Below are 23773 nucleotides of genomic sequence, written 5' to 3'. Positions count from 1 at the left end.
TGGAGCATCGAGCCTTGCCTCCATTCTCCTGAGATCTCGAATGCCCTTCCTTCCCCACTATGCAAACTCCACATCCCTCAGCTTTGCCCAAGCCTCCTCGTGAAGGTCTGATACCCTCCTGTCCACACACTCTGTTTCTGGCTGCTTTTTGCTCCTACAGTTCATACCCATGATGTCTCTCTCTTTTTTGTCCAATGGACTATTTTTTAGCACTGTTTTAGGATTATAGCAAAATCAAGTGTAAGATACAGAGATTTCCCATTTACTCCCTGCCCCCCTCCAGATATCAACACCTCCTTCCAGAGTGGTACATTTGTTACAATTGATGAACCTACACTGACACATCTAATCACTCAGAATCCATGGTTTACTTTAGGGCTCATTCTTGATGTACATACATGTGATGAATGACACATGTATGTGATGAATGATGTATTCATCATTATGATATCATACAGAGTATTTTTACTGTTCTAAAAATTCTGTGTTCCACCTATTCATCAGGTCTCCCTGCACCAACCACTGATCTTTTCACTGTCTCCATAATTTTTCCTTTTCCATGATGTCATATAGTTGTAATCATATTCCCTGGTGGCTCAGGTGGTAAAGAATCTGCCTGCAATGCAGGAGACCCAGGTTCAGTCCCTGGGTTGGGAAAATCCTCCAGAGAAGGGAATGACAACCTACTCCAGTATTCTTGCCAGGAAAATTCCAGGGACAGAGGAGCCTGGTGGGCTACAGTCCATGGGGTCACAAAGAGTCAGACACGACCAAGTGACTGACACTTTCTCATGGTATGCAGCCTTTTCATATTGGCTTATTTCACTTAGTCATATGCATTTAAGTTTCCTCCATGTCTTTCCATGACTTACTAGCTCATTTCTTTTTAGTGCTGGATAATATTTATTGTCTGGATGTACCGCAGTTTGTTTCTCCATTCACCTACTGAAGGACATCTTGGTTGTTGGATCTACTTTTAATCAACATACTGTTTTCAATATGTTGCAAATTACTATTCAGATTTGCTTGGCTTTCAGCCCTGCCCTGCTGTGGGCTCATTAAAGCCATAGCCCTTCTTGTTCCTTGGGTGCCCCACAGTGCTTCATATTTACACAGGACACTGACATCCCGACTTAGACCTTCCCCTTTGGGGCAGTCAGTGCACCACATGCCCTGCTTGTTCTGTTGCCTTTAGCCTCGCAGTTTTGTCCCTACACTCAGGAGCAAGGACCTTCCTCTCTTGGACTGTTGAACTTCCTGCTTGGGTTTACTCCCAAATCAAATTTCTCTGCAGGTGCTCTGACACCTCTGAGCTGAGGAGGTGGGCAGTCCCCCACAGAGCCCATAGGCCCCAGTTCACGAGCCCCCGACTTGCCCTTCCTGAGTGGGTGGGATCAGCTCTGGGTCTGGAAGACCCTCTGCTGCAGCCTGTAACAGGTACTCCTCTTTGATAGACAGACTCTGTAGTAAGCACAATACCGCAGAGGGTGGCCCCTGGGGCGAGGTGCTGGTTCCTGGAGATCACTCTCCTGGTAGTCTCCCATGGCCCTGAAAATTCAATGAAGGTAAAGAATCGGCATGAGAGGAGTCTGGGTCCCCTCACTAGTCTCTGGGCCAAGTGGGCAGCTTCCCATAGAGTGACATCTGAGAGCGGGCCTGGGGCTCTCCCACGGGGGCTGGACGCTCCATGCCCTATTGTATTGCGAGCTCTGTGGACACTTAGGACAGTGCCTTGTGTGTGCAATAAACACGTATTGAAGGGATAACTGAAGAGTGATGACCTCCTGTTTCCATAGTTCTTTGTTGGTGGCTGCTGACAAGGGAAAGACCCTGGGGAGAGGGAGGATGGGAAGGACGGAGGGATTAACACGAATCCTCACCACGAGTGATGCTTCTGGATGGTGAAGTGTCCAGTGTCCGCCCTGCAAAAGGCCACACTGGCTAGGGTGACCCCTGGGCTCCTTCTACACCCAGAAGGGAACCTTCTCAGTGAGGGTCAAGGACACATGCTGCCTTTTCACGGCCTTTGCCGGTGGACAGGACTCTTGCAGCCAAGCAGAGGAGGGGCTGTGTTGGGCAGGACGAGGGAGGTCCTCAGGAGATTACACTGGCTGCGGCATTTCATCAGAGATGCAGCTCACGAAAGAGGAAGTGATGAGGAAACGTTAAAAGTCAACAAGGTGCTGTTGATGTGCTCTGGGCCGCCCTCCTCCTGCTGGTCATGGTCACACAGCAGGTCCCCTATAGCAGCTCCCAAGGAGAGGCTTTCTCTCTGGACCATGGCATGGGACCCTGCTGGCCCTCAGGGTACAAGGACCCTCTCCACTCTGCTGCCCTGGGAAGCAAAAGAGGCACCTGTTCTGTCTCCATGGCAACCTGGAGGCCCTGTCTCTCCTTGTTTGGGAGTGTGGGTGGCCCTGAGTTGGGTGACTTATCAAGTTATTTTAATTCTCTTTAAGTATCCTCATCTATTAAATGGGGCTTGATAATACAACACAGTTCTGGTGATGATGAAAATGAGATTAATTTATATAAAATCCATAGCCCATATTTTCTCAATGAATTAATTAATTCAACAAATACTTAATGACTAGCTGTTATATATCCCTCTCTATATTAAAGGCTAGGGATGCAGCAGTGAACAATCCTGGCTGTCATACAGCTTATATTCTAAAAGAGGGAGACAGATAATAAATAACAAAATAAGTAAATATATAAAATGCCAGATTGAGAGAAGTGCTTTGCAGAAAAGTAAATCAGAGTAAAGGCCCCTGAAGGTGGTTGGAGAGGGGTTTTATTTTACACAGGTTGATCAGGACCAGACGTTTGTGTCCCCACCAAATTCATAAGGCAGAGCGCTGATCCCTGATGTGATGGTATTTAGAGATGGGTCTTTGGTATACAATTTGGTCATGAGGGTTGGGCTTCCCTGGTGGCTTAGATGGTAAAGAATCTGCCTGCAATGCAGGAGACTCAGGTTCAATCTCTGGGTTGGGAAGATCCCCTGGAGAAGGGAATGGCAACCCACTCCATTACTCTTGCCTGGAAAATCCCATGGACAGAGGAGCCTGGTGGGCTATAGTCCATGGGATCACAAAGAGTAGGACACAACTGAGCAACTAACATTTTCACTTTCTTTTGGTCATGAGGGGAGGGACCTGATGGGATTAGAGCCTTTTAAAAATGAGATGCCAGAGAGCTTGCTTTCTCTCCGTCTCCTTCTCATGAGGACATAGCAACAAAGTGGGCTTTGTAAGTCAGGGAGAGAGCTCTCACCTGAACCTGATCAGGCTGGCACACTGATCTAAGACTCCAGCCTCTGGAACACTGAGAAAACACAATTCTATGACTTAAGCCACCCCACCTGCCTGGTATTTTGTTATGGCAGCCGGAGTGGACAAATACAGAAGGTCTCTCTGACAGGAAGACATTTGAGCAGTGACCTGAAGAAGAGAGCAGGTCATGGAGACTTTGGGGTGGAATATTCTAGAAAAATGGAAGGGTAAGTGCAAAGACCCTGAGACGACAATATGCTTAGTGGATTCCAAGACTATCAAGGTGACCAGATTGCCTGGTTAGGAGTCAGAGGAAGAGAAGTAAGAGATGAAGAAGCAAGAGATTTTAATAAGTAAGAGATTATCATGAGCCCCTTTAAATAATCAAAATTTTTTTTTTCACCAAGTCTTTTCCTGAGCTGGGAATTTGGAACAATAAAAGAGGTTTATGGGAAGAGGGATGGACTGAGGGTGGGAGTAGGAATCAGAATAGGGTTGACTTAGAGTTTCCATGCCTTCCCTTTTGTCTCCTTCCTTCTCTAAGACCACTTGCAACTCAGTTACCTGTGAGTCTATTTACTGACTCAAGAGCAGTGGCCAACAGAAGACCATGTGTGAAAGACTGCTTTACTTGTTGACAAATCTGTGTACCCCTGCATTTTTCATGCTTTTCTGCAGATGACATCCTATCCATCAGCTTCACCGTGGGCCATGGGACTTACTTTGGTAAGTAGAACAGGAGCAGATGCGTCAGAGCTGAAGAGTTAAGTGTGCTGGTGCGGTTGGCTCTGTCCCCTGGGGAGTCTGTTCTTCTCAGGGAGCGGCTACCACTTAATCAAGGGTCATTGAATGAGAAGACAAGTGAGAAACCAGGGGAGTTCCACAGAGCCAGAGCCAATCCACAGGCCTCAAGAAAGAAATGTCTGTGCTTGTAAATCACTGAGACTTTTCCGGTTTAGGGGTTGTCATTGCAACAAAAATCTGACTAATAAAATTAGATTCTGTGCTAAGTACTTTCAAATGTTATTTCATTTAATCCCCACACCAGCCCTTGCCTGTCTGGACTGTGGGTGTTCTCATCTGAATTTTGTAGGCAAGGAAGCTGAGGCCCAGCAAGGTCAAGCAACTTACCCCGCTTGTACAACCAACAAGAGGCAACCACCAAACACAGATCTCGCTGACTCCCCATTCCATGTGCCATTTTCTTTTCTCTCATACATGATCCAGTGGAAGATTAATAGACAAAGATGTCTCCATGACAAGCCCAAATCCCCTTTGAGTAAGGCTGGACCTTTCCCCCACAAAATCAGTAGACCCCTTACATCTCTGCAGATTCTCCCTCCCTCAACCCCACCCCTTCCACCTCTACTGCTGAAAGTGCTCTTTGCCTCTCACTTTCTTCCAAATGGCTATTTGAAATTACCTTTTTGGGTGAAATCTTTCCCAGTTGACAAAAGGAAAAGTTTGGTCTCTCTTGCCATTATTATTTCCAAAACTACAATAAAAAATTTCTTGGCAGTTTCCTCTCCATTTTTCATTCCCCAGTGCACTAATTTTTCTCTTTACATTGTGAATGTGTAAACTGCCGTATTTAGTGAGTGCCTACTATGGACCAGCCACTGTACTGGGGCTGGTGAGTAAGAGGTGAGTAAGGTACTTTGCCGGAGGACTTTAAACCCTAGTGGGAGCCAGCACATAAGTAGATTGTGTTATTAAAAGTGCTATAAAATAAGTACACCTGAAACTAACAGGGTTATGATTGCACAGAGGAGGGCTCAGTGCTCAGCCGGGGAGCAATGATGACGAAGCTTCTCTGGGGATGATGACACATAAGCGGAGTTTTGCAGGACGAGTGGGAGCCAGCCAGATGAAGAGGCAGGAAAGAACAGCATGAGAAAAGGCTGCCATGGATTTGAAGAACCTCGAGAAGCTGGGTTATCTGAAGTATAAACTTCAAGTGCAGTCTGTAGTGGGGTGTGAGGTGGAGGTCGTGGCAGAAGATGGCCTGAGGGACACAGCAGATGTTGACCCCTGAGGACCCGGTACATATAACTCAGTAGGTTAAAGTGCCCAGGGAAGGTAAAAGTGTCATCCCCCACCCTGGTGGGCAGCATTGCTTTAGTCAGAGCAGCACTGCTGTGCAGGCCCTATGGACAGGTTTTTTTCATGTGTGTGGTTTTTTGGTTTGTTTTTTTTTGAGCAGAATTTTTATTAAAAAAATTTTTTTAAATTTTATATTGGAGTATAGTTGATTTACAATGTTATATTAGTTTCAGGTGTATAGCAAAGTGATTCAGATATGCATATATCATTTCTTTTTCAGTTTCTTTTCCCCATATAGATATTAGAGATTATTAAGTAGAGTTCCCTGTGCTGTACAGTAGGTTCTTGTTGATTATCTAGTTTATATATGCTGCTGCTGCTGCTAAGTCGCTTCAGTCATGTCTGACTCTGTGCGACCCCATAGACGGCAGCCTACCAGGCTCCCCTGTCCCTGGGATTCTCCAGGCAAGAACACTGGAGTATGTTGCCATTTCCTTCTCCAATGCATGAAAGTGAAAAGTGAAAGGGAAGTCTCTCAGTCGTGTCTGACTATTAGCGACCCCATGGACTGCAGCCTACCAGGTTCCTCTGTCCATGGGATTTTCCAGGCAAGAGTACTGGAGTGGGGTGCCATTGCCTTCTCCCAGTTTATATATAGTAGTGTGTAAATGTTAATCCCAACTTCCTAATTTATCCCTCTTTCCCACCTTTCCCCTTTGGTAACCATAAGTTTGTTTTCTATGTCTGTGGATCTATTTCTGTTTTGTATATGTTTGTTTGTATTGTTTTTTAGATTCCACATATAAATGGTATTGTTTGATATTTGTCTTTCTCTGTCTGATTTACTTCACTTAATTTGAGAATCCCTAGATCCGGTTTGTTTTTGAAGCTCCCCACCTCTCACACACTTTCCCTTGTTGCTTCCTGTGTGTTCCTTCTCTGACCCCACAGCTTATCAAGACCTTTTCTGATAATCTGCCTTCACCATAGAGTGCAAGGTTAAAGCATCCCTTTTCCCGGCATGTCTGTATTCTCACAGGGGATTAATGGCACCCACAACATCAACAAATATTTCTTGATACTTTACGCACCAGGCTCTGTATGAAGCACCATGCACGCACACATTACATCATCTGATCCTTTCAACCACCCTGTAAGTAAGGCACTAGAGTTATCCCTGTTTTAGCAATGATATGACAGAGCCTTGGGGAAAATCCTAGGAAGAAGAGAGACAAGAGGTGGGAAAATTTGAGGGAAGGGTTGGGAGGGGGTGAGTAGGATCAGGGGGTGGGGAGAAACTTCCAGCTCCAACATCCCATCACCCAGGCTGACTATCAACATACCTTCCTGAGCTCGTCTGTCCTCTGTAACTTCAGTGCTCAGTGTTAGGAATGAGTATTAGGAAAGAGGTGCTGCATGCTGGCATGCTTTGGGTTAGTGACTGTTATTTTCAGGCTCATGACTTGGCCAGTTACGTATGGGTCACATATAGTGAGCTATATAACGTGACTCTGTATTTGATTTTTTTTTTTGTCTTGAGAGAGGGAGAGCTAGAGAGGACTGGGTCTGCACTGCCTGCCAGCCTCTGGCCCTTTAAAACTACCCAGCCCTTTAGGAACCCTGTCCCCACCAGCGTCGTAAAGGCCACAGAGGCCAAACCAGGAATTTGCTGAGATTACACACGGCCACCCTTGCTTGTACCCAACTTGCCCTTGATCTGACCCCCTTTACCCAGGCCGTAACTCGACTTACTCAGATCCCGCCTTCTGATTCACTGGTTTCAGACTTCCTCTACTTTCCCCAAGGGATTCCAAGTTGCTTACCCTGGTCCCTTGGTTCCCGTGCTCGCTAGATCTGGCTCTCCTCAGGCAAACCTAGCTTCTCACCCCCATCCCCACCCCCATCAGTGGCAGGCAGACAGGAGCAGGGTTGCTGATGCAGCTGGTGCTCAATAAAGCCCACTGATGAGGGAAATACGATATTAATAGGGGACATCACTGAGAACTCCATTGACCAAGTCTCATGCATTATGTTAGTTAATTAACATGTTGCTAAATCCCCTGGTTAGTTCTGTCCTCATCTTATTTTGTTTTTTTTTTTTTAACTTTTTATTTTGTACTGAAGTATAGCCAATTAACAATGTTGTGATAGTTTCAGGTGGACAGCAAAGGAACTCAGTCATACATACACATGTATCCATTCTCCCCCAAAATCCCCTCTCATCCAGGCTGCCACATAATATAGTCCTCATCTTACTTTAAATGTTCTATAGGCTACATTGACTTTCTATACTTGCTTTCCGAGACTCACACTCTCTGAATTTTATTCTTTCTCAGTTTCCTTTAAGAATTCCTCGTCTTCCTTCTGACCTGTTAGTATTAGTGTAAGCAGGACTTGGTCCTCTATCCTGTTTTCTATTTATATTCATTTCCTTGGTGACCTCATTCTCTCTCATGACTCTGAAACCTCTTTCCTGAACTTGTATATCCAATTATCTACTTGACATCTCTAACAAACATCTCAAAGTCACATTCCTCTGATCAAACCTGCTCTCCCCTCAGTCATCCCTATCTCAGTTGAGTGTAGTTGATGGCAACTATATGTTTCTGTGGGGTCATCATCCCGCCACCACACTTCTAATCCTTCTGTAAATGCTGTTGGCTGCACCTTCATCTGACCACTCCTCACCATCTCACTGCTACCACCTTTGTTATCTCTTACCTAGATCATTGCAATGTCTTCCTAACTAGTCTTTCTGCTTCCATTCTCTTCCTCTACAGTATCTTATTCACACTGTAACCAGATAGACCTTTTCAGAGAGTATAAGTCAGACTGTGCTGTTCCACTGCTCAAAATCCTGGAGTGAGAAGTAGAGACAGAGAAGTAAAGAGCACATATACGTATATCAAGGGAGAAAGGGGGTGGGAGGAATTGGGAGATTGGGACTGACATATATACGCTATTGCTACATGTATTTTAAAAATAGATAATTAAAGAGAACCTACTGTAGAGCACACGGAATGCTACTCAGTGCTCTGTGGTGACCTAAATGGGAAGGAAATCCAGAAATGAGGGATATAGGTATATGTATAGTTGGTCTACTTTGCTGTACAGTAGATACTAACACAACATTATAAAGCAGCTATACTTCAATAAAAATTAATTCTTAAAAATCCTGCATTGGCTCTAATTCTGTGTAACAGCCAAAGTGCTCACAATGGCCTGGGACACCATCTAGTCCTGCAACCTCTCCCACCTCACCTTCTAACTTCCTTCTCCCTTACTTGGCTCCAATCACACAGCCTTGCTAATAAAAGGGATCAAAATATGCCACCCCAAAATGTGCTACTGTGAAATATGGATTATTCTGAGCAGAAGACAATAGAGCAGGCTGAGCTCTATCCTCTCTCTGTTTACCTAAAAACAGGGTATAAATTTTCCCTTGGGAGGGTGTCGCCCAGTCCTCCTCCCATGTCAGGAAAAGAAGACAACGCTTATTGTAGATAGCTTTGACTTGTATCTGCATAAATAAATGTTACCAAAAGAACTCTTATCTTCCATTAGCTTCTCTCTGTGTGTTTACCTGACCACAATTTACTGCCCCGAGAAGCTCAGATATTTTCCTTTGTCTTTCCACAGATTTATTGCTCTTTTGAAAAATGGTATTATAAGACCTTGCACCGGGGCTTCCCTGATAGCTCAGTTGGTTAAGAATCCGCCTGCAATGCAGGAGACCCTGGTTCGATTCCTGGGTCAGGAAGATCCGCTGGAGAAGGGATAGGCTACCCACTCCAGTATTCTGGCCTGGAGAATTCCATGGACTATGCAGTCCATGGGGTTGCAAAGAGCCAGACACAACTGAGTGACTTAAAAAAAAAGACCTTTCACCTAACTACTTCTTCGGGTTTTCACTTCACTTTCTGTGAGACCTCCATGTATGTATAAACACAATTAAAATATTAACTCCAAATAAAATTTGTTTGCCTCTACTCCTGTTAATTTGTCTTTTGTCAGTTTAATTTGCAGGGCACCAGGTACAGAACATAGGAGAATAGAGGAAAGTTTTTCCTCCCCTACACTCACTGTTCCTCCAACATGCTAAGTGCACACCCCCACCTTAGGGCTCTTATACCAGCCAATCTCTCTTCTATTATATTTTTTCCCAAGATTTAGGCTTGAGTCACTCCTTTTAACTCTCAATTCTTTGCTAAAATATCACCTTGTCAATGAAGGCTTCCCTGTCCATCATGTTAAAGATTGCAACCCACTCCAGGCACTCTGGGTTTCCCTGGTGGCTCAGATGGTAAAGAATCTCTACAATGCAGAAGACCTGGGGTTTGATTCCTTGGTCAGGAAGATCCCCTGGAGAAGGGAATGGCAACCCTCTCCACTGTTCTTGTCTGGAGAATCCCAGGGACAGAGGAGCCTGGAGGGGCTACAGTCCATGGGGTCGCAGAGTCAGACACAACACACACACACCAGGCACTCTCAGTCTAGCTTTCTTAGTTTTATTTCCTGCTTGTAACACTTGTCACCTTCTAATATGTTAAAATAGTTTACTTATTTATGATTTTTCCCCCTTCCATTAAAATATAAGTTTCAACCAAGAATGCAGTACCTAGAAAGATAGCTAATAGTTATATAGTACTGTGTTCCAGGCTTTATTATAAGCACTTTATGTATGTTAAGAAATTTAATTTTATATCAACTCTATGAGGTAGGTATTATTGTTATCTTCAATTTATGGATGGAGAGATTGTATGACTTACGCAAAGTCACATAACTAGTAAGAGGTGAATCCTGGACCCAGATTCACCTGGATGAATCCTGGTTCCAGGGTTCATGCTTTTAACCCTTAAAGTATACTGTCTTTTGCTGCATAGCACATATTAAGTGCTCAATAAAGATTTGTGGAATAAATACATGCTTCTGCTGCTGCTGCTAAGTCGCTTCAGTCATGTCTGACTCTGTGCAACCCCATAGACGGCAGCCCACCAGGCTCCGCTGTCCCTGGGATTCTCCAGGCAAGAACACTGGAGTGGGTTGCCATTTCCTTCTCCAATGCATGAAAGTGAAAAGTGAAAGTGAAGTCACTCAGTCGTGTCCGACTCTTAGAGACCCCATGGACTGCAGCCTACCAGGCTCCTCCATCCATGGGATTCTCCAGGCAAGAGTACTGAAGTGGGGTGCCACTTCCTTCTCCTATAAATACATGAGTGAATGATTAAAATAATAACTAAGTAAATATGTGTTATTGCTACCTTACAGATGAGGGCATACATGCTGAGTCACTTCAGTCCTGTCTGACTCTTTTCGACTCTATGGACTGCAGTCTGCCAGGCTCCTCTGTCCTTGGGATTCTCCAGGCAATAATACTGGAGTGGGTTGCCATGCCCTCCTCCAGGAGATCTTCCTGATCCAGGTATTGAACCTGAGTCCCTTACATCTCTTGCATTGGCAGGCAGGTTCTTTACCACTAGTACCACCTAGGAAGCCTGACAAATGAGGGCCCTGAGGGACAAATCTCAAGATTTAATAAATAACTTGCTCACACATGGAGTGGCTGAGCTGGGCTCTGAACCCAAAGTGCTGCTTCTATTTCCAGCTCTAAATATCATGGATGCAGGATTAATACAAACTGCTGATAAGCAACACTTTGCATAGTTTCTCATTGTAAACCCTTCATGTAAAATGTTTCTTTAATGCACTTGTCTGCTACTGCTAAGTCACTTCAGTCATGTCTGACTCTGTGCGACCCCATAGATGGCAGCCCACCAGGCTCCCCCGTCGCTGGGATTCTCCAGGCAAGAACACTGGAGTGGGTTGCCATTTCCTTCTCCAATGCATGAAAGTGAAAAGTGAAAGTGAAGTCGCTCAGTCGTGTCCGACTCTTAGCGACCCTATGGACTGCAGCCTACCAGGCTCCTCCATCCATGGGGTTTTCCAGGCAAGAGTACTGGAGTGGGTTGCCATTGCCTTCTCCGTAGGAATTCTAATTAAATACCATGAAGGAGGTAAGAAAGAGCACCAGGCTCCAATGTACTAATATGAAAACAAATCTCAAATAGGTCAGTTAACTTCCTCCATGAGAAGCATAGCTTCTGTTTCCCAGAAGGATTCCAATTTCCCAATAATCTATAGAAATACAGAGGAAATAAAAAATTATTCTCACTGACTTCACTCTTGTGTCTAAAGAAAAATGCTGGAGTTGAGACCTGCGTCATTTTATGACACTAGATTTGCGTAGAGACTGGCCATGCCTGGTCACTGCTGCTCTCGATCCTGGCCTGAGAATCACTTAGTGGCTCAGTCATTTTTGTCAATTTTCCAAGTGTGCGTTGGTTGTGTGTGTTCCAAGTTGTCCTGGTGCTTGCCCAGCCGGCTCTGCATCTCATGGAGACATTCCCACTCTAAGAAGGTCATTTATTTACATGTCTGCATTCCTGAATTCGCCACCAAGTCAGTTAAGAAGCACTAAAGGCGGATGTCAGAGCTGTCAGAAAATGGGACCCTGGAAGAGGGTGTACTCTTTCTGAATGCTGACAGCACGGGGAGCTTAGCAAGAGGGGGTGCAGAAACTAAAACCTCTCCTGGCTAGGACAGCACCTGACTGCTAGGTCTTATGCAAAACTATCATGTTAAGGGAAGTTAGTCTTAAAAGCCCTTCCATTCCAAAGTTTCTTCTTTATCCACAGCTGAGACTGTGTTTTCAAGTCTCCCAGACAAGGCGTCATCTCTGGACCCGTGATAGCCCTGCTCACCTGAGATTGCCGCCATCTGTTCACTGTGTCTCTCCAACTAACTGTGGGATCCTTGGTGGGTCTTCTTCATCTCTGTATCCACAGAGCTCAGTGCACAGCCCTTTTAGGTCACACAATACTGGGCATGAAATGGTAACAGAAACAAAACCTCATGTGGCCTCAAAGGGAAACGATGATTACATGGCAGTTATGTTCAAGTTGTGGGACCCATTTTCACCTCCAATCAACCTGTCACTTGCCCTTTTGGCAAGAGGTTTATAAGCCCTCTCTCCACTGCCACGTGACAAACAGGATGGCATGGTACGTGGGGGCAGAAGGCAAGCAGCTGAGGACTCTAAGATGATGAAGGGATGCTGGCGGATGGTGTACCACATGGACTGGAAAAGATCAGCACCCGAGGAATAGTGAGGCTACCTTCTCCGTACTCAGGGTGGGCTCAGACCCAACTCTTGGTGAAAAAGCTGAGATGTTCCTAAAAGCAGCGATGAGGCTGTGACACAAGCAAGTGACCTGTCCCCCAGGTAGGGCTGAGGAAAGGACAGTGGGAAACATGGGAAAGGAAGGACCAGTGGAACCAGGGTAAGGGAAGGATAAAAATCTGGATCTATAAAAATTGAGACAGCACTCTGAGTACTGTAGGCTAAGGGTTGCCAGCAATTCCTCACTGAGGAGGGGCTGAATGTCACCAGCAGGGTCCTGCTGTGAGGTGACTGCACCTGCATATAATTATGTCTGCCATTCACCAAACAGTAAGCCATACACACTTCCCACCCGCTTGCAAGGATGAAATTAATCCTTTTAATATTTTCATTACTCCCTTGGTGCTGGATCTGAATCCTGTGGATTTGACAGCTATTTTGGTCCTGATCCTGCAGTTCAATCTGGGCAGGACTTGGTTCTTAATGAATCCTATTCGCATGCGTGTGTGCTCTGGTTAAACCTGTAACGCAGCAGGTATCCCATTGCTGTTCAGCGGATGAATGAATTTGGCTCAGGTTCCTTATGCTATCACTGGTCAAGCCTCTCCACCATGCCCATTCATGACCTTCTATCCAAGGCTAGTGCCCCCTACTCTGAACCCATCTGTCTCCAGTATTTTTTTAATATTAAACAAAAGGCTAAGTGTTAAGGAATCAGGGTACAGCTCACAGTACAACTCTGCTTTGTCACTTCACTGAAAAGAGAGAAATAAACCTACTCAAAGGAGTAGCTGAAATGGCTGAAATTTATTCCATCCAATCTATCCCTCAAGTTCAAGTTAAACAGTGACAGATTCTGTTTTGTTTTCCCTAATTTCAATTCCCTAGATAGGAAACCATCTGCCTTGATGAACGTGATATAGCTCTGGAATTGTATGTAGTGGAAAGAGAGAGCCTACTTGGGTAAGGTTGACTGTGAATTTCTAGTGTGAACCAACCACAGTAACTATTCAGCTGGAGGCACCAGTGTTGAGGACAGCTGACTCTACCTTCAGGCTCACACAACCCTGGATTTGGATCCTTGCTCTAATACTTTCTACCTGTGGGACCTTGGGTATGTTCCTCAATGTTTCTGAGCTTCACTTTCCTCATCTATAGAATAAGGTATTATAATGCCTATTCAACAAATAGCTCATCTGAAATCATATTATTATGGGAAGGAATCTCATCAATAGACTTACCCAAAGGTAAGTTGAGATTTTAACTTAATGTACGAGACCCTTGTGTGACTTCCCAGGTGGTGTAGTGGTAAAGAATCTGCCTGCCAGTGCAGGAGACTCAGGAGACGTGGGTTTGATCCCTGAGTTGGGAAGATCCCCTGGAGGAGGAAATGGCAACCCACTCTAGTATTCTTGTGGAAAATCCCATGGACAGAGGAGCCTGGCGGGCAAGAGTTGGACATGGCTGAGTGACTGAGCATGCACACACTGGATCCTTCCAAAGACATTTTAGTGGGGCCTGGTAACTTACTCCAGGGAATGAAGCTCTGATGGGGGTACAGGGCACTCGAGGTCTTGGGTAAATCACACTTGTGAGTCAGAAGATCAAGAGCTCCCAAATCAACAGAGCTAAGAGGGTGGGCCTCAGAAACAGGCAGAGTAGGATATGATAGGCACTGTTCTTAGGACTGGAGATCCAGTGGTATATTGAGACAATCAAACCCTTACCTTCATAGAGCTTGCATTCTACTTGGGAGAGGTGGGTAATAAACACATAAATACTTTAAATATATGATATGTCGGGTTAGGGCTTCCTGGGTGGCACTACTGGTAAAGAACCTGCCTGGAAATGCAGGAGATGTAAGAGACACAGTTTCGATCCCTGGGTCAGGAAGATCCCTGAAGGAGAGCATGGCAACCCACTCCAGTATTCTTGCCTGGAGAATCCCATGGACAGAGGACCCTGCTGGGTCACAGTCCATGGGGTCACAAAGAGCTGGACACGACTGAGCAACTTAGCATGCTCCCATGGTGTGTCTAAAGGTGTCTAAACAAGAGAAGTTTTCTTTGGTGGAGTGGTGCTGAGTTTTACAATTTTAAACAAGGTGGTGAAATGTGCCTTCCTGAGAAGGTAACATCTGAACAAAACCCAAAGGAGACGAGGATGTCTCTAAAAGGTAGTGGGCAGCCTGGGTGGCAGGGGGCAGCCTGTCCACTTCCAAGTCAGTGGACAAGGGGTAGAAAAGACTGCAGCCTCAGTTCCACTGCCAGTGCCTGGTGACATCCGCGAGAGCAAAGGGCAGTCTCCGTGCTAATGATGTTTTGTGTTTATTTGTATTGGTTGTGCTGTGTCGTCATTGCTGCATGTGTGTTTTCTTTAATTGCAGTGAGTGGGGCTACTCTCTGTTGTATGTGCAGGCTTCTCTTGTTGTGGAGCATGGGCTGTAGAGCAGGTTTCAATAGTTGTGACACACAGGCTTGGTTGCTCTGTGGCATGGGAGATCTTCCCAGACTAGGGATCGAACCTGTGTCCCCTGCATTGGCAGGCAGATTCTTAACCACTGGACCACTAGGGAGGTCCGTGATTTTTTTTAATAGGACCAGTTGGTAGGGACCCTTTCTGCCTCCTCCCCATCACTGCCTCACTGGATCTCTACCTGTCTCTATCAGCCTCATTTTAAAAAAGCAGATACAGGAGTCCTTCTCTGAAGTAGGATTGCTATGTATGGTTGTGAAGGTTGCATACTATAAGAATGATACATTGAAGGGGGTTCCATTTATATTTCACACATTCTCGATTTGTATACAGAATAGTAATTTTCTGGAAGGTGGCAGTAAAGTGTGTGTTCTAATGAAAGCAATATATTACGTGCTTTTCTGACTATTGGAATAAAGCATCTCAAAGAAGGGGAAACTTTTTCTAATTCATATTAAGACACCTGGGAGCTAAGTGGCAGCCCTTGAAGTTCCAGATTTCCAACAGGTCCCACCTGCGGTTTGTTGGGAATAGACATATTGGTGAAGTTAAGTACTTCCTTGGCTGAAAATTCTACTGTGGCTCCTACCACATACTGGAGAGAATTCTGCAGAGAGGCATCCAAGCAGTGGAAATTCCAGAATTTGTATGCTGAAGAGGCATCAGGTAGCAATCGATTGGGAGGAGGGAGGAGATGAGGAAACAGGATGAAGCTGCACCAGCAGGGCAAGTGTGCCGTGTTCATTTTTTAGTTTGGGGAACAGCACTGCACACGACCCCTTGACCCCAATTCCTTCTCCACTTGGTCTCTGCCACTTTCTCTTGCCTCATCTCTGATAGCACTATGGCAAGTCAGTGACCCAGTGGTACCCAGCTACTAGAGATGACAGATCATTTACATGTAATGCACAAGATGTCCACTCCCCCTCCTGCCCCAGCATGGCTGCCCTTAATCATTGCTTCCTCTTCAGAGTCTTCCCTGGTGGCCAAATCTCACTCCATGCACACTCAGTCACTCTCTTCTTGTGCTCATACTCGTGCTCAGTCGCTCATTCATGTCCAGCTCTTTGCAACTCCATGGACTGTAGCCCGAGGACGACTCCTCATGGAATTTTCCCGGCAAAGAATACTGGAGTGGGTTGCCATTTCCTTCTCCAGGGGATCTTCCCAGCCCAGGAATCAAACCCACCTCTCCTGTGGCTCCTGAATCAGCAGGTGGAGTCTTTGCTGCTGAGCTACCGGGAAAGCCCCATTCTTGTGCTCATAGACACTTTATACTAGTTCCTTTTAAGTAATGTTTTCTCTCTCTGTAATAAAATGACAAGTTCATCTGTCTAGATTAGACCATAGATTCCTTGGAGCCTGGACTGTGTCTTTTCAACCTTGGTAAACCCTCCCTGACACTGCAGTAGATTGAAAAATGTACCCACAAGCACTGTTCCACAGGTATAATTCCTAAGCATCTTCTGGTGATAATAAAGAAAACGGTCTTTTAAAATTATGCGTTTCAAAACTGTGGCACATGCCACAAGCAGCTTCTAAATCCTTTAAGTCCTAAAAGGCTGTTTTTTCCATCTGTCATGTCTGCATTGAGCCTGATAATTTCTGGGAGCTGAGATACAAATATGCATCACATGGGTACACACGCAGATAAGAATAACACCTGCAATTATGGGATCATGGATCAAATGGTCCTGGCTGCGATCTTCACAATTTATGGTATATGTTCATCCTGCTTTGGGGTTGGAGAGAAAGCTCATACCCCAATATGGCAAGATTGGGTCACTGAGAGCCCTAGGACTGTACAACTGGGCCGCCCCCCGGGTCTCACTGTAGCTGTTTCAGTTTCTGTCAGCCTTGATCACTAGGGAAACGTACAGAGTATGTGGCCTTTGTAACCCCAGCACATAAGTCTTTGCGGAAAGTTGCCATTCTCAGGCGTCAGGCACGTCAGTGAGCCAAGTCCCCAGGGTGACTCTGGGGCAGAAATATCTCAATTTAAAAATATTCTCCAAGTGGCTTATAAAATGTGTACAAGTTCATTTACTTTCCATCCCTGCGTGCTGCGGCAGCTGGCCTGTCTGTGTTTATTTGTTCCTCTGACTTGTGCTTATTCAGAGACACTGCATTTGTCTCACTGTCTCCTCCATGAGAGGCAGGGAGCCCCTTAGAAAAGAGGTCAGCAACCTCAGACAAGTGCTGGGTCCCGCTGGAGACTCTCGTCCTCCAGGGATGGAGATCAGGGGAGTGCGGATCCTCCTGAGGAGTCCGGGGACAGGTTGGGCAGCAGTGGACAGGGCTGGGTATGAGCTGGGTGGCAGTGTGGCCATCAAGAGAGGACAGTGTGCAATGCCATTTCCACTGGCCCTGGAAATCAGCCCTGGTGCCATCTTGATTCCACTTACAGTGGGTGGCCAGTCCTGCCTTGGCTGTGTCCTTGGAGACACAGTGGAGGGAGTCACTAGTCTAATAAAGCACAGTGACAGAGGATAGTTGAAAAACATTATAAATACAATTTAAACAATAGAACCCATGGTGTTGAGAACAGAGGACTGTCTCTAAATTCCTTTTGGCTGGCAAGGTGACCAGGGGATTGTCCAGCTAGTGAGCCAGGGCTGGAGAGGGAATTCTTCACCTAAAGTTTTGGGGGGATGTCATCCAAAGAAGACATCCAAATAGGCTGTGAAAAGAAGGGGGACTGGGAAGATAAAATGAGGCCTGGCCTCCAACCCTTACTTACTACATGACCTCAGCGTCCCATCAGGCCTGACTGACCTGAGGGATTCTGGGCCTGGTTGTGACTGTGACCACTTCAAATGCCCATGGAGAGGACAAAGGGGCCATATTTTAAAGCCTGCATTGTTCCAGTTGGCAACTGATTCTCTATTTCATGCCTCTTGGTTCATGTTTTTTTTTTTCTCTCATGTTGGAGAGAAACATGATTCAATTAGTCAGTAACTGAACTTCCTGACCTTGGATTTCTGCTTTCAATGCCAGTGCCACCGATACCCCACCTTGGGTTGGTCTGATTTGCTCCACACCTTCATGAGGTTCATGTGCAAAGCCTTTCACATTCCTGATCTCATTTGATCAACACAGCAATGCTGAGAGGAAGGTAGACCCATTTCACAGATGAGAAAAATGAAGAGAAGAGACGTGACAGGTACAAGGTCCCTCAGCTGAGAAACAATGGAGTCCGAACCTGAACCCAGAACCCAGACACTCTATTTCTGTTTTGACAAGTCACTTGTGTCCGTAGATCACTGCTAGCCACACTTTCTTTTTGCAGTGTCACATGTTTGAGCATGCCCTCCAATGTGTATATGTTTACTAATCTACAAATTATAAAATGTATGGTAGTGTTATTCAGTACATATATTTAATTATATTAAGTGCATTATATTATTATTTACAACGTGTAAAAACATATTCAAAGGGGGTTAAAAAGTGATATAAATAATATTTAAAAAGAACCCGCAGGGGCCAACATTTGTTGGTAACAGTTGGGAACATGAGGACTTATTATTCGGACTATTTTCACATATGTTTGAGATCTTTCTTAAGAAAAAGTTAGAGAAAACTAACAAAGAGACAAGAAAGGGCCAACAAACAGTCATGGAATGTTTGGCCAGGAGGCTCAGGTACAGGCAGGGTAAAGAGAGGGCTAGGAATTGCCCTGGCACCACCTGGCTTTGTGTGGCATTATTGTTGCCAGGTAGGTGGGGTGACAAAGGCAAGGACTTCAGTATCACCACTGGAGTCTCCTCCCTATCATCACTCAGCTCCTCCCTCTGTGAGAGGCTCTATGGCGTGGAGATCAAAAGGCTGAACTCTGGAGATGGACACAAACCCAGCTGAGTCACAACCCCAGCTCACTAGTTATTCAGTCCTAGGAAGTTACCTAACTTCTGGGTGCCTCAATTTCCTTCTCTGCAAAGAGGAGACAATAACAGTGGCTACTTCAGTGGGTTGCTGTGAGGATCAGATGATATATACATATCATTTACATAAATTAACATATGCAGTAGCAGGACAGTGTTTGAAACATAATGCTGTGTGTGCATGCTCAGTCGCTTAATCGAGTCCAACACTTTTCAACCCCATGGTCTGCAGCCCGCCAGGCTCCTTTGTCCATGGGAAGAATACTGGAGTGAGTCACCATTTCTTTTTCCGGGGGGATCTTCCCGACCAGTGAGTGCTACATGTACTTGCTGTTGTTATGAGAGTTAGAGTTCCCTCTCCCCTTATCTTCCTAAACATAATGCATCTGAATTCTCAGGGATCCTGCTTTTCCTATTTCCACTCCCTGACAATCTCTGAAAACATCTAAATTAAAAAGAGGCCAATCCTTTCTGGGTAAGTGGGATCTGGAAAAAAGGAAAATGACTCTGCCATACATTACACATCATAGGGGGAAAAGTTTGGTGGAAAGAGGTGAGGTGATGATTCAGGAAAGCAGATTGTAGTATAAATTCAGCCCCGTGGGACATGCTGTCCACTTCAGTGGGTGTCTGTTTCATCATTTCTGAAGGGAGTAATTTGGAACAGACGGCCCCATAGGCTCCCTTCAGAGTTGACATTTTTTGACTGTGTTCTGAGTTACTCTGAGCTGTGATCACTCAAAATTTTTAATTTCAAGCATTCTCTTTAGAGCCAAATCATAAGGAATCCTCTAATCTTAGATTCTTACATAGGCCATGTAACTATGTGCCCATATGCCAGGTTCCCTTCAACACAACAAATCACAAATTATGTGTTAAACTTTTAAAAGAACAAAATGTATCATAGTTTTTATTATATGTACATGATGATTGGTTGATAACATAGGAATTCATAGCAGAATGCCAAATAAAAATACACACGTCATATAAGCTAATCTCTATTTAGACAGTTGTATATAGCTAGCTATATAAATCTCTATCTACTTATAGATATTTTATGATGCATATATCTAGTTATATGTAGGTTAGATAAATCTGAGATACGTTTCAGATACCAACTTATTTCCAAGATCCTGTGTCACTAGAAACATCTAGAATAGTGCACTTAAGAAAAAGAAGGAATTCATGGTTTTAAAAATTTTATGAAAAGTCACATGTGTCTATATATAAATATAGATGTTGGTATTAAAAAGCAGAGATATCAGTTTGCTGACACATGTCTGTATATATAGTTAAAGCTATGGTTTTTCCAGTAGTTATGTACAGATGTGAGAGTTGGACCATAAAGAAGATTGAGTGTGGAAGAATTGATGCTTTTGAACTGTGGTGTTGGAGAAGACTCTTGAGAGTCCCTTGGACTGCAAGGAGATCCAACCAGTCCATCCTAAAGGAGATCAGTCCTGGGTGTTCATTGGAAGGACTGATGTTGAAGCTGAAACTCCAATACTTTGGCCACCTGATGCCAAGAGCAGACTCATTGGAAAAGACCCTGATGCTGGGAGAGATTGAGGGCAGGAGGAGAAGGGGATGACAGAGGATGAAATGGTTGGATGGCATCAGAGACTCAATGGATATGAGTTCAAGCAAACTCCGAGAGATAGTGAAGGACAGGGAAGACTTTTGTGCTGCAGTCCATGGGGTCGCGAGAGTAGGACATGACATAATGACTGAACAACAATATGGATTATATAGATATAGTCACTGTTAACAGTGTTTATTTGGGGGTGGTGGCATTCAGGTGATTTTATACATTCTTCCTTATGACTTACGTATTGTGGAATTTATTTTTTTACACTGAGTATCTATTATTTACATAATAAGAAGAAAAGGTTGTTTTCATGGTGAAAAGAAGAGTATCTAAAGGACACTAAAGAGATTCTGGTATAAAAGATGAAATTATTAAAAGGAAAAATTAACTAAATGTCTGATGTAAAACCTAAGCAAAGAATACCAAAATCTTTTTAGATAAGAAACCTCTAACACATGTTTTTAAATGCAGTATTTTAGATCTTTTTGTTTCCAATAGAGTTCTAGGGCTTCTCAGAGAACTCATAGGACTGCCTACCTCTACAAATGCCAGAAAATATTCGAAGCTGGGACAATTTAGCCTTTTGAGGACAATCAAGTACTTTGACACTTGGGTAACACATTTCTTTGTGTAGACTCTTAATTTTCTTTAGTTTTAGAAAACTCTTCAGCTCGCTACATTTGTATTGGGTGTTTCAACGTGTTAATATTGGGGCACCCTCACACTGGCCCCCTGTCTCAATCTGCCCTCCCCTTGACAACACACACAAACAAACCCACAGAACGCAGTCCTTCTTTGGAAGAGAGCAGCCCCCCAACTGCAGCCCTGCCCCTGCACTGACCCAGGCTTGTGTTTGGGCAGCGGTTCCCGCAGTCGAGCTCTCAGGGGAGCTAGTGAGGGAAACTGGAGCAGCTCTGAGCTGATAGCCTCTCAGACGTGTCTGGGGCAGGTGAGGGACCTGGGCACACTTCCTCCTCTGTGGACCTTGCCTCCTTTGCTTTGCAGCTGGTTATCTGGGGAACAGAGTCTTACTGAACAGAGTCTCAGTTCTCACTGCTCTGGGGATGGGTGCAGAGGGTGATGAGGGCTAATGTCATAGGAGCTGGTGCCCCAGGACTGCCTAGGAACTGCTCATTTGCCCCTTGTGACCTCAGGTGAGGGCCCCCCCAGAGGTAAAACAGGCAATATCCCATTTGGCAACAGAAGAATTTCCCTTAGCCCCATGCATTCCTCTTGCCTGAGCTCACTATCATTAAAAAAAAAATTCTACACAAAATACTCATTTAATACTTAATGTAATAGTAGTAGAGGATATTTATGAAGCACTCATGAAGTGCCAGGGGCCCAAGTAAATGGTTCACATGTGTGGACTAATTTAATCTTCATAATAGGTCCATGAAGTAAGAACTATTATCACCCCATTTTACAAATGAGAAAACTGAGTGCCAGGAGCTTCTTTCTCTAAGTTACACAATGAGTAAGTAGCTTGGTGGAATTCAAACCCAGGTCTATTTTTCCCCTGAACCCATGCACTTACCCTCTGATCTGTGTAGCAGAGCTATAAATAAGAGAGGCATTGTCCTTTCCTTCATGGAGCTCATAGGCTACTAGGAAGAATAGACAAAAAAAGAGTTGATTATGTCTGTGAAACAGGAATGAGAGAAGATGCAAGGTTTATAGCACTCACAGCAAAGAGAGCTAACCCAGGCTGGCCAGATGGTTCACCTGTATGTGTGAAGCCACATTCTAGAATAGTTTGTGAACATAAGTCTAGCTTAGAAAACATAATCTGGCTTACCCAACACCTTGTCTGAATCTTTGTTGTTAAGGAGCTGCAGACTCTTGGGTGATTCAGGCTTAACATGAGTTGGAGTTGGTGGGTAGGAACAAGGTGAGGCACAAACACATGTAAACTCATTATGGAAATCAGGGATGTTCCTTCTGCGAATCCTTTACTTTGTGTTCCCCAACAGTCTTGGAATTCCATCTGGGGAGGAAAGTGGGAGGTTTTCTCCTCTCCAAAACATTTCTTTTGGCAAATATTGGAAGATTCTAAACCTGATCAGTGATCTACTGGGCCTTTAAGAGGAAACAGATCCCTTTTGTAATAAGAGCACAAGCACAGCCATTCATCAGTTTCATCTCGAAGCTTCTTTCCAAGGCTCAGTGCGGAAGTCTGCAAGCCAGAGATACTAGAAAGGGCTAATCTTGAGTGTTGGCCTATTGGAATAGAAATTTAAGTTTTTTAAAAGTGCATGATTATTTATATTTCTACCCATCTCTATGAAAATAAAACATAATATTTTATTCTAAGCATTCTGACAAATAAAGGATTTCTTTCCCTAATCTGTTCCTTGCAAAGATAGCAGAAGGTTAGTATCAAAATATATGACATCTGATGGGGCTTCTTCAAGACAGGAAAATGGATCAGAACTTTATAAAGTGTTTATTAAGGGGATGGTGAAAGTCAAGGTTTCATCTGAAGCTTATAATTGCCAAGTCAACAATTTTGAAAAAACTCAACTAAGTTCTATGCTGCCTGGTAAACATGCTCTTACCCTTTCAGTTCATTTCAACACTCATTTATTGATCCTTGACTACAGAATGTAGTGGGAGAAAAGAACTTTAACTTTGGAGTCCAAAAGTCTGGGTTCTAAACCCATTTGTTAAAGGCTTGATTTTGACTAAATTCTTTAAACTCTCTGTTCTTCAGTATCTTCATCTGTTGAGTAAAGATCACACTTACCTGATAAGAACATTTAAAGCAGGGGTCTCCAACCTCCGTGATCTAATGCCTGATGATCTGAGGCGGAGCTGATATGATAATAACAGAAGTAAATGCACAGGAAATGTATTGAGCTTAGCTCCTCCCCAAACCATTACTCACTCCATCCCCCAGTTTGTGGAAAAATTGTCTTCCACAAAAGCAATCCCTGGTGCCAAAAAGGTTGGAGACTGCTGAATTTTAAAGGATCGATATAGTGATCTCAAGGGGCCTAATAAACGACATCCCCACTCCCTGCCCACATTAGGAAAAATGAGAGAAGAGACAAGGAGGGACAAGGAGGAATGAAATCATCATGCCCTTTCTTACTGACGCGATGAAGGCTTATAGCTTAGGGTATATAGTAACAGTGGGCTTTACTTCCCAGTCACCCACCAGTGCTGGCTGCTGCTCTGCCCCTGTCAAACGGTGATACAGGAGGAGCAGGCTAAATATTTGCTTCCTGTCCACAGGCAAGGCAGCATTCCCAGAGGAAGGCAGGAAGGGGCTGAGCTACCCATGTCCAGAGAGCTGCATGATGACTCATGTGGGTAAAGGCACATTGGC

General features: G+C 44.5%; 1 long non-coding RNA gene across 1 annotated transcript in view; it reads left to right on the top strand.

The window, feature by feature from the left end:
• LOC138985672 (uncharacterized) overlaps window positions 1-23773 on the top strand; it is a 95235-nt gene that overhangs the window by 56571 nt on the left and 14891 nt on the right. The window contains exon 2 of the long non-coding RNA XR_011462718.1: window positions 3954-4001. This is a non-coding gene — a long non-coding RNA (uncharacterized lncRNA). The remainder of the gene's footprint in view (window positions 1-3953; window positions 4002-23773) is intronic.

Source organism: Bos mutus, chromosome 3, assembly GCF_027580195.1.
Source record: "Bos mutus isolate GX-2022 chromosome 3, NWIPB_WYAK_1.1, whole genome shotgun sequence".
NCBI lineage: Eukaryota > Metazoa > Chordata > Mammalia > Artiodactyla > Bovidae > Bos > Bos mutus.
Note: the sequence above shows the minus strand (reverse complement) of the source record. Positions and strands in the feature narration are given on the sequence as shown.